Below are 12,661 nucleotides of genomic sequence, written 5' to 3'. Positions count from 1 at the left end.
AGGGTGAAAAAATGTACCAAGAAATAGAGGATGTCACTTGGTTATATCTGGGAATGTTATACTAATAGTTCTTGTTTCTCCCTACCCCCTGTAAACTGTAAGTGTTGTAAAATTACTTTTGGAAGCCACGGATTGCATGTATATGTACGTGTGTATTTATATTTGTACCCGTGTGTGCATAGTTGTGTATTTATATGTGCAAATACTTACTTTTACTCCACATATATGTGATGTAGTGGCTTGACTTCGTGAACGAAGATTTGGGCTGTAGAAACAACTCTTTCGTGTTTAAAGTTGACCAACAGGTACATATACATGGATGCACTTTCACACATAATTTAACAAAAGGTGAATATATAAACTGCAAAGTGTTTCATTTTATGAAGAACAAAAAAACATCTTGTGATTGCCTTATGATTTTTTTAGCGTAAGCAATTAAATTTTATGTAAGACCTAACTGTGAGGTCTTGTTTTCAATCAGGTTTTAGCCAAAAATGTAATGTTGCCGATTTTGATCTGGGTGGTACCTTGGCCTGGTATTTTTTCAGTTGTACTTCTTAGTCTTGTTTTGCTTGCTGCTAGCTGGGGTACAGTTTACTGTTCTTGCTACTGTCACAGATGGGGGGACTAATAATGACTGAAAACTTAGAGAAAAAAATTACTACAGCATATGCATGTCAGACAGAATAGGTTCAGTAAGAAAGATCCAGTCAAAGTTTATGGCAGATGGATGGTGCACAGCCAGGATGGTTATGAAATCTTTGTTTTCATTTGTGAAAATTTAATGTTCAACTTAATCTGCTGTTCCTGTCCAGTTATCCAGACTGTGAACAGACTGGATAGCCATAGAACAATGCATTATTAAAACTGAATGATGAGAGACTCCAAAAAAACCCAATATATATTTATCTTTAGAATAAATAAATCTTTAGAATGTTCTAACCCTGAATGTTTTAATCATTTAATTCCTCTCTGCTTTTCACCTTCCTTAATTCTCGTCATCTAAATGTTCTTTCACTTACTTAGAAATTGAAACCAACTATCATATGCTTACCTTTCATCTCTTCCTCTGGTCATAATTTGGCGATACTGGTAGTAGCAGCAGGGTATAATTTTATGTAGAACTCAGCTGATTTTTAGCTTCCTCTTCTTTAGTTTTCAGAGTGGTTTGTTCATATTCAATTCATTCTGTAACCAAAATATGTTAACAAAACAATCATAGGTACTTGTGTAGCTAATTTTAGATGTCTCTTGGTGTGTACTTTACCTCAGTCACAGAGGTTGAGGTACAAAGAAACAAAATGTCAGAGGAGCTATACGCAATTGTAAGTAATTCAGCAAAACTCAATCAAGAATTTTCAACAACAGCAACAAGAAGCTAACAGTTGAAATTCACATAACTTCTCAGTAAAATTTAAAATGTTAACTGTTAATCAGTAACTTCTACTCAAGTTCTATATGGCCTGGGAATAGCAGCTTTCTATCCGCACTGTAGTGGATCGTAAAATCTCAGGGGGGCTTGTAAGGTTTTTTCCCCATAGTTTATGCATTATCTTTTTACTTCTTTAGAAACAAACACATCCTATTCATTATGTCAGATTAGCTGATGGGACTGTTCCAAAATGAGATGAAAATTAGTACAAACGTGGTTTTACTAAAACCACAATGACTTCCAAAATACATTACATTATACTCCTCCCCAGAAATTTAATTTGTGGGGCTAATAATAATGTTTCATAATTGCATATATCTATATATTCTATGATGAGATACAATCGGTATTTCAATGTATATGTAAAAATGATTAGAGGCATAAAACATGTTCAGTGGTACACACAAACTTCCTATTCATATGGTATGAATGCTGTACCTTGGTAAATAACATATTTCTGAAGCAGTAGACACCTGGCTCTTCTTGTAACCTCCCAATACTGAGCAACCACTTTGTGTCCCTTCCTGTGATCTTTATTTGCTGTGAAGAACCTGCTGTCACTTCCAAGTACAAGCTTCATTGAATTATTTTGCAGTTTGTTTTCCCCAGACAAATGAGGAAGGACCTGGGGTATGAAGACAAAGACCATAAAATAGAAATGCTCTAGAAAAATCAGAGATACATTAGTTCCCGCAGCACTTTTAAAATCAGTAATTCTTGTGTTTACCACTGCGCATTTAGGAAGCATTTTCGGTAGTTACTGCTCCCAAACAGACTGCTCTTCTCAGAAAGCTTTTGAAAGGAGTGATAACCTAGGTTATGGGTGAAGAAACAAACACATACTTATAAGCCCTGAATTTATATACGAAGAGCTTTGTAAGGTTTTTAGGTTCTGTGTCACATTTAGTTTCCTAGGAAATAGGACAGAGCTGCAAGGTATCAAATCAAATATTTTTTTTTCCAAGTGTGAAGATTCAGACCCTCCAAAAAGAAGCTTTACTGAAATAATCAGTACTATGCATCACATAAAGCAGATGGAGATAAAATTTGTTCATATATCTAAAAAATGACACTTGTCATTTGTGGTGTAATCCATTTGTTGACTGGCAAAGATTTGTTCTTACTACAAGTTGTATTTAATATTATACTCATTCAGCTGGCATTTGTGCATGTTTCTTGGCACTTTCACAAAAGACAAACTGCTTTTACACAGTGGTATTACCATGTGAAGTGAAAAAATGCATATTCAGGGCCCCTCCTGATTACTTTATTTCTTTTTAGTATCTCTGATGAAAACAGGTTAGCTATTTTGTGTTACACACCATCAGTTGCTTAAAAATTGCAGAGAAATTTGATTTCCAGTGGAAAACAATGTAATAGGTTTTTAACAGACTAACATATTTTAGTATTCTAGTAAATTAAAGAGACAGGTTTTGAACATATTTGCCAAACAATTTTACCCCTTCCTTTGATATATGTGATCAGTTTCTTTGCTTTTGCTTTGGTTTTGTAGTGTGTTTTGTTTGTTTGTAGGGTTATTTTGTTGTGGGTTGTTTGTTGTTTTTTTTTTTTCTGGAACTAATTTGTTGCTTGTATTTCATTTAAAAATATTATTCCACTAACTGACATTAGTATGTGCTTGTGCTGCTTTGCATTTCCTCTCTGTTCCTTGATTTGGTCTGCAAGCTTATAGACTCATTTTGGTTTGTTTTCTTATGTTAGTGAGCGCTTTCTGTTAAGCACCTACTGCTCGTGTATTACAATTCTGCATATTTCCACAATGTCTCTTGATGATAGCGGAGTAAGGGAGAGAATGACCTCCCTCGATCTGCTGGTCACGCTCCTTTTGATGCAGCCCAACATACGGTTGGCTTCCTGGGCTGCGAGCGCACGCTTCTGGCTCATGTCGAGTTTTTCATCCGGCAGTACCCCTAAGTCCCTCTCCGGAGGGGTACTGTCAATCCATTCACCTCCCCATCAGTACGGATGTTGGGGATTGCTCTGACCCAGGTGCAGGACTTTGCACACTTGGCCTTGTTGAACTTCAGGAGGTTCCCACGGGCCCATTCCTCAAGCCTGCCGAAGCCCCTCTGGCTGGCATCCTTTCCCTCGGGTGAATCAACTGCGCCACCTGCTGTAGAATGGTAGGTTATTTTGTATCCTTAGAAACAAAACTTGGGTTTATCTTTACCACGCCTCTTACACTTAACAGAAGAGGGCAAACAATAATTACTTCTTTCCGTAAAGTAGTATCATCTTGGCTGTATTACACTGAGATAGGTATTAAACAGAAGATGGCCTGTAGAAATTTGATGCCTGCTTGATGACTGTTTATGCAACGTCAGCCTCTGGTCTGTCCTGAAACAAGCCAAAAATGTCTGTACTAAAGAAAGTATCTAGAATTTTAGAAACATCACCACTGTTACAAATTCGTATAAAAATTTAGTGAGTTTAAAAATAGTAGCTTTATAGCTCCTTTTGACTTCTGTCAGGGTCCCATTTTACAAAGAAAAATCATACCTGGATGACAGTAAGCAAGATTAACTTGGTTAAAACATTCAGTTGCAGTAATTTAACTTGAAAAAAATAAATGCATTCAAGGATTAAAACAACTCATTTTCTCTTAAGTTCCTTTCTGTTGCCAAGTCTCGTTGATGGGAAGAGTATAATAAAGGGGAGAGTGTGTGCTGCATGCAAACAGCAATCCTTTCTCAAAGTAGTGTAATAATTTAATTGATTAAGAGAGTGCTCAAAAGATCAAAGAAGTGGAAGTGGATGAGGTGGCAGTACTGGAAAGAAAACAAGTTGCAACAATCAAAAAGCTCTGGGAAGACACAGGAGTTCAAGAATGCTATGACAGACAAAGGGAGACCCAGCTCTCAGACTCTGCTAAGTAGTAAGTATACTGCATAACCACAAGGACAAGTCAGACTTAATGCAGTTAATCAGAGGATCATTGAGGTTGGAAAAGACCCTTAAGATCATTGAGTCAAACCATTAAAGGGAGGATAAAGGGGAGGATCTTAAAAAGGCTAGGTGGATTTGACAGGTTAATAAATGGTTAGAAGAGTGGTGCCATAGTCAGGGGGTTGGGTATTTCGAACATGGGACTCAGTCTGGGAGGCCAGGTCTACTGGAGGTTGGTGGAGCTGGTCTTTTCGTAGCAGGCTTGCCAGGCTGGTCAAGGAGGCTTTAAACCAGATACGCTGGGGGAGAGGGTCATCATTCCATCCCAACACACCCAGTCAGTTGCCAGCACTTATAATAAATGCTCGGAGCAATGCAGGTACATTCCAGACACTCCAGCCAATCAGCCGGCTTCATTTGGAACTCAGATGCCTCTATACAAATGCCTGTAGCATGGGGAACAAACAAGAGGAATTAGAGATGTGTGCACGTCTACGGGGTATGATATATTAGGCATCGCAGAAACATGGTAGGAAGGCTCCTGTAACTGGAGTGTTGAAGGTTACAGGCTCTTTAGAAAAGACAGGCCTGGCAGGCAGGGGGAGTACGGAACTCTGTCTGGGGACAGGTGATAAGTTAACAGTTTGCGGGTCACGGTTAAATTGAGAACAGCTATGGGGGACATTATTGTGGAGATCTGTTACACACCGAATGATTAAGAGGACTCTGTGGATGAAGCACTCCACAGACAGATAGGAACAGCCTCATGCTCACGGGCCCTTGTTCTCATGGGGGACTTCAACCACCCTGACATCTGTTGGAAGGACGGTATGCCCGGCACAAGCAATCCAGGAGGTTCCTCAATTGTGTGGAAGAAACTTCCTTCTGCAAGTAATAGAGGAGCTGACAAGGAGAGGTGCCATGCTTGACCACGTGCTCGCCAAGAGAGAAGGAAGGGCTGGTTGGAAATGTGATGCTCCAGGGCAGCCTTGGTTGCAGCGATCAAGTCTTGGAAGACAGACGCAGGGACTGTGAGAATGAAGACCTTGGGCCCACTGTAGGAGAGGAACTGGTTCGAGACCATCTTAAGAACCTGAACGTACACAAGTCCATGGGACCCGATGAAATCCATCCACGGGTCCTGAAGGAGCTGGCAAATGAAGTTGTGGAGCTGCTGGCCATCATATTTGAGAAATCACGGCAGTCAGGTGAAGTTCCCAATGACTGGGAAAAGGGAAATATAACCCCCATTTTCAAGAAGGGGAAAATGGATGACCCAGGGAGCTACAAACCAGTCAGTCTCGCCTCTGTGCCTGGCAAAATCTTGGAGCAGATTCTCCTGGAAGGCATCCTAAGGCACATGAAAATTAACAAGGTGCTTGGTGACAGCCAGCATGGCTTCACTAAGGGGAAATCCTGCCTGACCGATTTGGTGGCCTTCTATGATGGGGCTACAGAACTGATGGACAGGGGTAGAAGAGATGATGTCACCTACCAGGACTTGTGTAAAGCGTTTGACACTGTCCCTCATGACATCCTTGTCTCTAAATTGGAGAGACATCAATTTGATGGATGAACCACTCAGTGGATAAAGAACTGGCTGCATGGCCGCACACAAAGAGTTGTGGTCAATGGCTCAATGTCTAGCTGGAGACCAGTAACGAGTGGTGTCCCTCAGGGATCGGTGTTGGGACCGGTCTTGTTGAACATCTTTGTCACTGACATGGACAGTGGGATTGAGTGCGCCCTCAGCAAGTTTGCCGATGACACCAACCTGTGTGGTTCGGTTGATACCCTGCAGGGAAGGAATGCCATCCAGAGGGACCTTGACACGCTTGTGAGGTGGGCTGATGCCAACCTCATGAAGTTTAACCATGCCAGGTGCAAGGTCCTACGCCTCATTTGAAGCAATGCCAGGCACAGATACAGGTTGGGCAAAGAAGAGATTCAGAGCAGCCCTGCAGAGGAGGACTTGGGGGTGTTGGTTGATGAGAAAATGAACACAAGCCAGCTTCAGTGTGCACTTGCAGCCCAGAAAGCCAACGGTATCCTGGGCTGCATCAAAAGGAGCGTGACCAGCAGGTTAAAGGAGGTAATCCTGCCCTTCTCCTCTTGTGAGACCTCACTTGGAGTACTGTGTGCAGTTCTGGTGTCCTCAACATAAAAAGGACATGGAAGTGTTGGAACAAGTCCAGAGCAGGGCCATGAGGATGATCAGGGGACTGGAGCACCTCCCATATGAAGACAGGCTGAGAAAGTTGGGGCTGTTCAGCCTGGAGAAGAGAAGGCTGCATGGAGACCTCATAGCAGCCTTCCAGTGTCTGAAGGGGGCCTATAGGGATGCTGGGAAGAGACTCTTCATTAGGGACTGTAGTGATAGGACAAGGGGTAACGGGCTCAAACTTAAACAGGGGATTTAGACTGGATATAAGCAGGAAATGCTTTACAGTGAGGGTGGTGAGGCACTGGAATGGGTTGCCCGAGGAAGTTGTGAATGCTCCATCCCTGGCGGTGTTCAAGGCCAGGTAGGACAGAGCCTTGGGTGACATGGTTTAGTGTGAGGTGTCCCTGTCCATGGCAGTGAGGTTGGAACTAGATCTTAAGGTCCTTTCCAACCATAACTATTGTATGATTCTGAGCCTATGCTTAACCTAACACTGCCAAATCTACCACTAAACCATTTGCCTAAGCACTGCATCTACATGTCTTCTAAATACCTCCAGGGATAGGGACTCAAGCACTTCCCTGGGCAGCCTGTTCCAATGATTGACAACCCTTTTGGTGAAGAAATTTTCCCAATATCCAGTTTAAACCTCCCTTGGCTCAACTTGAGGCCATTTCCTCTAGTCCTATTTCTTGTTCCTTGGGAGAAGAGACCGACCCCCACCTCGCTACAACTTCCTTTCAGGTAGTTCAGTTCCCTCATCTGCTCCTCACAGGACATTCTCTGGACCCTTCATCAGCTTCCTTGCCCTTCTTTGGACCAGCTCCAGCACCTCAATGTCTCTCATGTAGTGAAGGGCCCAGAACTCAACACAGTATTCAATGTGCGGCCTCACCAGTGCTCAGTACAAAGGTACAATAATTTCCCTGGCTCTGTTGGCCACAGTATTAGAAATACATTGATACAGGACATGATGCCATTGGCCTTGGCCCCCTGTCACACTGCTGGCTCATAATGAAGATAGGTTCACTCTGGTTTTGTTAGTTATACCCATGTTTCTGTTGGCCTGTGGTAAACAAGAAATTTGAAGCTGAAGTGATGAAGCAAACTAACGTTAGGCTTACTGAACATACTGGAACCATCATCCCTCCCAGTTCTGACATCCACACAGCTGGTACATAACTGAGTTTCCCTTGGGGGAAATCATGAAAACCAGCTGTATAAGACAAGTTGGCAGGTCATACAGTTCAGTTACATGAAAAGTTTAGTATATAAATAAGAATGAAGACAAGTTTGTTCCCCATTTTCAAATAATTTAATTGTCAAAAAATGATTGTTTCATGAGATTAGAAGATTCACCTTGCTGTTTCTGCCAAGGCTGAGAAATGACAGGGTTAAATTTCAGCAGGAGACATTTAGATTAGGCACTTATGGTAAACTTTAACTCAGAATGGTTACACATAGGCAATCTGTTCCTGTGTGTTAAGCATTATCATTCTTGACAGATGTTTGACTGCCTTATCCTTATATAATCCTATATTAGAGAAGGATAGTGCCACTTAATGGCCTACTCTAGACTCATTTTCTTAGAAATCCTCCACAACTGAAAATCAGTTTATTTTAAATTTCATTAAATTTTCCTTTTACTATTAATTACAATGACATCTCCATAACAATTTACTATGTTGCTGGAGAAGAGGAATTTTCTTAGGCTTAAGACAAATCTTTTCTGAGTGAGTGGTAACATTGAGTATTTTTGAGTTTGGAGCCCAAATTTGAGGGATGTTTGGGCAGCAAGAGGAGAATGCAGAGATACCCTCCCTCTTCCACCAAAGGAAACGAGGTGGAGCTAGTGCTTAAATAAAGGAAAGTTCGTGCTGCAGCCATGTTGTTTGATTTGGAATACACCTTCGACGTCTTACAGGCATTAGGATTTTGGCTGATCTAATGCTGCCATCTAGTGGTGGAAAGATAGATTGCATAGAGAAATACCAGCCATCGGTTTTTCCTGCCGCTCACGCACTGCTCGTTTATTGAAACACAGGAATGTCATTTTAGAGTTTAATTCCAGCCATGAAAAGCACAAGAGGCTTGTGAAATTAAGGAGGTTAAAGTTAAGAATGATTGTATGGACACGCGAGAAACTAAATGTATGATCTTTAACATTAGAATCATAGAATCATAGAATAGGGCTGGAAAGGACCTTAAGATCATCAAGTTCCAACTCCCCTGCATGGGCAGGGACACCTCCCACTAAACCATGTCACCCAAGGCTCTGTCCTACCTGGCCTTGAACACCGCCAGGGATGGAGCATTCACAACTTCCTTGGGCAACCCATTCCAGTGCCTCACCACCCTAACAGGAAAGAATTTGCTCCTTATATTCAACCTAAACTTCCCCTGTTTAAGTTTTAATCGGTTACCCCTTGTCCTATCACTACAGTCCCTAATGAAGTGCCCCTCCCCAGCATCCCTACAGGCCCCCTTCAGATACTGGAAGGCTGCTATGAGATCTCCATGCAGCCTTCTCTTCTCCAGGCTGAACAGCCCCCAACTTTCTCAGCCTATCTCCATACGGGAGGTGCTCCAGTCCCCTGATCATCCTCGTGGCCCTCCTCTGGACTTGTTCCAACAGTTCCCATGTCCTTTTTATGTTAAGGACACCAGAACTGCACACAGTACTCCAGGTGAGGTCTCACGAGAGCAGAGTAAAAGGGCAGGATCACCTCCTTCAACCTGCTGGTCACACTCCTTTTGATGCAGTCCAGGATACCGCTGGCTTTCAGGGCTGCAAGCGCACACTGAAGCTGGCTCATGTTCATTTTCTCATCAACCAACACCCCCAAGTCCTTCTCTGCAGGGCTGCTCTGAATCTCTTCTTTGCCCAACCTGTATGTGTGCCTGGCATTGCTTCGACCCAGGTGAAGGACCTTGCACTTGGCATGGTTAAACTTCATGAGGTTGGCATCAGCCCACCTCACAAGCATGCCAAGGTCCCTCTGGATGGCATTCCTTCCCTGCAGGGTATCAACCGAACCACACAGCTTGGTGTCATAGGCAAACTTGCTGAGGGCGCACTCAATCCCACTGTCCATGTCAGTGACAAAGATGTTCAACAAGACCGGTCCCAACACCGATCCCTGAGGGACGCCACTCGTTACTGGTCTCCAGCTGGACATTGAGCCCTTGACCACAACTCTTTGTGTGCGGCCATCCAGCCAGTTCTTTATGCACCGAGTGGTCCCTTCATCAAACTGATGTCTCTCCAATTTAGAGACAAGGATGTCATGAGGGACAGTGTCAAAAGCTTTACACAAGTCCAGGTAGATGACATGAACTGCTCTACCCCTGTCCATCAGTTCTGTAGCCCAATGATAGAAGGCCACCAAATTGGTCAGGCAGGATTTCCCCTTAGTGAAGCCATGCTGGCTGTCACCAAGCACCTTGTTAATTTTCATGTGCCTTAGTATGCCCCCCCTTAGTATGCCCCCCCGAGTTTCCTCAGCAGCTCCTTATCCATCCAAGGAGGTCTCCTGGCCCTCCTGCTGCACTTCCTTCTAGTTGGGATGCAACACTCCTGAGCTTGTAGCAGGTGATCCTTGATTATCAACCAACAGTCTTGAGCCCCCTGCCCTCTAGGGCTATATCCCATGGAACCTTACTAAGCAGGTTCCTGAAGAGGCCAAAGTCCGCTCTCTTGAAGTCCAAGGCAGTGAACTTGCTGCAAGCTCTTCTCACTGTCCTGAGGATCTCAAATTCAACCATCTCATGATCGCTGCAACCAAGGCTGCCCTGGAGCATCACATTTCCAACCAGCCCTTCCCTGTTGGTGAGCACAAGGTCAAGCATGGCACCTTTCCTTGTCAGCTCCTCTATTACTTGCAGAAGGAAGTTGTCTTCCACACAATTGAGGAACCTCCTGGATTGCTTGTGCCGGGCCATACCGTCCTTCCAACAGATGTCAGGGTGGTTGAAGTCACCCATGAGAACAAGGGCCTGTGAGCATGAGGCTTTCCCTGTCTGTGGAGTGCTTCATCCGCAGGTTCTCCTTGATCAGGCGGTCTGTAACAGATCCCCACAGTAATGTCTCCCATAGCTATATTCCCTTTAACCCTGACCCACAAACTCTCTGTTGACTGCTCACCTGTCCCCAGACAGAGTTCCATACTCTCCAGCCTATCCCTAACATAAACGGCAACTCCCCCTCCCCGACTGCCAGGCCTGTCTTTTCAAAAGAGCCTGTAACCTTCCATTCCAACACCCCAGTCATAGGAGCCTTCCCACCATGTTTCTGTGATGCCTATTATATCATAACCCCCGTAGACGTGCACACATCTCTAATTCCTCTTGTTTGTTCCCCCTGCTATGGGCATTTGTATACAGGCATCTGAGCCTAGCTCCAAATGAAGCCGGCTGATTGGCTGGAGTGGCTGGAACGTATCTGCATTGCTCCGAGCATTTATTATAGGTGCTGGCAACTGACTGGGTGTGTTGGGATGGAATGATGCCCCCCTCCCCCAACACATCCAGTTTAAAGCCTCCTTGACCAGTCTGGCAAGCCTCCTACCAAAACTGCTCTTTCCCTTCTTTATCAGACCAGCTCCACCAGCCCCCACTAGACCTGGCCTACAAGCTTGGGTCCCCTGTTCAAGACACCCAAACCCCTGACTATGACACCACCCTTTTAACCATTTATTAACCTGGCTGATCATCCGAGCTTGTTTTTGGTCCTCCCCTGTATCCTGGAGAATTGACAAAAAGACAATCTGAGCTCCAGAGCCCCTAACCACCTCCCCCAGGACTCTGTAGTCCTTCTTTATGTTCCCCAGGCTACTACTATCTATAATCCTAGCATCCCACATCTATCTCCAGAAGTGGGTAATAGTCCATGGGACTTACTAGAGCAGGCAGCCTCTCTGCCACATCCCTGATCTGTGGCCCTGGTAGGCAACACACCTCCCTTGAGACAGGGTCAGGCTGACAGACGAGTGCTTCTGTCCCTTTCACTTTCAGTGTAAAGTCCCCTACTACTACAATCCGCCATTTTTAACTAGTAGCACCAGTAGAGATCTTCTTTAGCAGTGCATCAACCGGCTGTTTCTGTCTCGAGTGCGTTTCCTCATTAGCCCCCTGCAGGACAGCAAAGCGGTTCTGTGTGAGGACAACAAATTCAGGGGGAAGCCCCTTGCTTTTGGTTGTCCTTTTCCTTCTTCTTTTGTTTTTTTGTTGTTTTTTTTTTTTTGTCACTAATTCCCAGCTTCCCAGGTTAACGGCCTCCTTCTTTCCTTCATGAGGTAGAGGTGAAGCTCGAGGCACCTGAACAGTTTGGGCCAGGAGCAAGCATTCCTGCTTCCTCTCAGCTTCCCTGACATCTCACGGTCTATTGACAGCATCCCGCAGGAGCACCTCCACCAGGGCGCACCGAGTGCAGCCCTGCCCATTGTGCACCCTCCCCTCACCAGACCAGTGCAGGCACTCTCTATACCCCGAGCTCTGCACTGCAGCCTCCCCTCTCACCGGCTCTGTCTGGGTGCCTACGCTGCCACCGCCGGGGCAGCCAGAGCAGAGCTCCCTGACCGGGCCCTGCTCATACGCCGAGTGCTCACCACCCCATTCGCCGGCCCGCGCAAACCGCCTCGACCCGCTCTGTTCGCCGCGCTCCCTGGGGCAGGTTTTTACCCAGTCAGGGTTGGTGCCGCTGCTCCTGGCTCCGCCCCCTGTGAGTCAGCTGCTCGCTCTCGTCAGCTGAGCTGCCGGCTCCCGGGCAGGTCCTGTCGAGGACTTGAGGCTCCCTCGGTGGCTCTCGTCGCTCCGAGTTGAGGCTCCTGGACGCTGATCTCCCACCAGCTCCAGTGTTGAAGGCGTCCTCTCTCGAGCTACTCACCTCAGCAATTCATTAAAAATATATTAAAATATATACAAGTTTGAGGGATTCATGTTTGCAGTGCTTTCCATCAATTATTTTTCTGAATTCTACCCAGCAACCTTTTACATTTGTGTTCAGTATTAGCATCATGCATGAAGTGGCAGTGAATAGTGTACTATTGGTAAATGTTATGGCTGGGACTGATATTTATATTTGCATTCCAGTCCTAATTCTGATACTGGTTTTGGGGTAGGAGCAAAGATTATTCAAATAAAAGTTGAAGGGTTTTATT

Source organism: Pezoporus flaviventris, unplaced genomic scaffold (assembly GCF_033815535.1).
Source record: "Pezoporus flaviventris isolate CSIRO_AGI_PZ_B2104156 unplaced genomic scaffold, CSIRO_AGI_Pfla_v1 ptg000022l, whole genome shotgun sequence".
Lineage (NCBI taxonomy): Eukaryota > Metazoa > Chordata > Aves > Psittaciformes > Psittacidae > Pezoporus > Pezoporus flaviventris.
Note: the sequence above shows the minus strand (reverse complement) of the source record.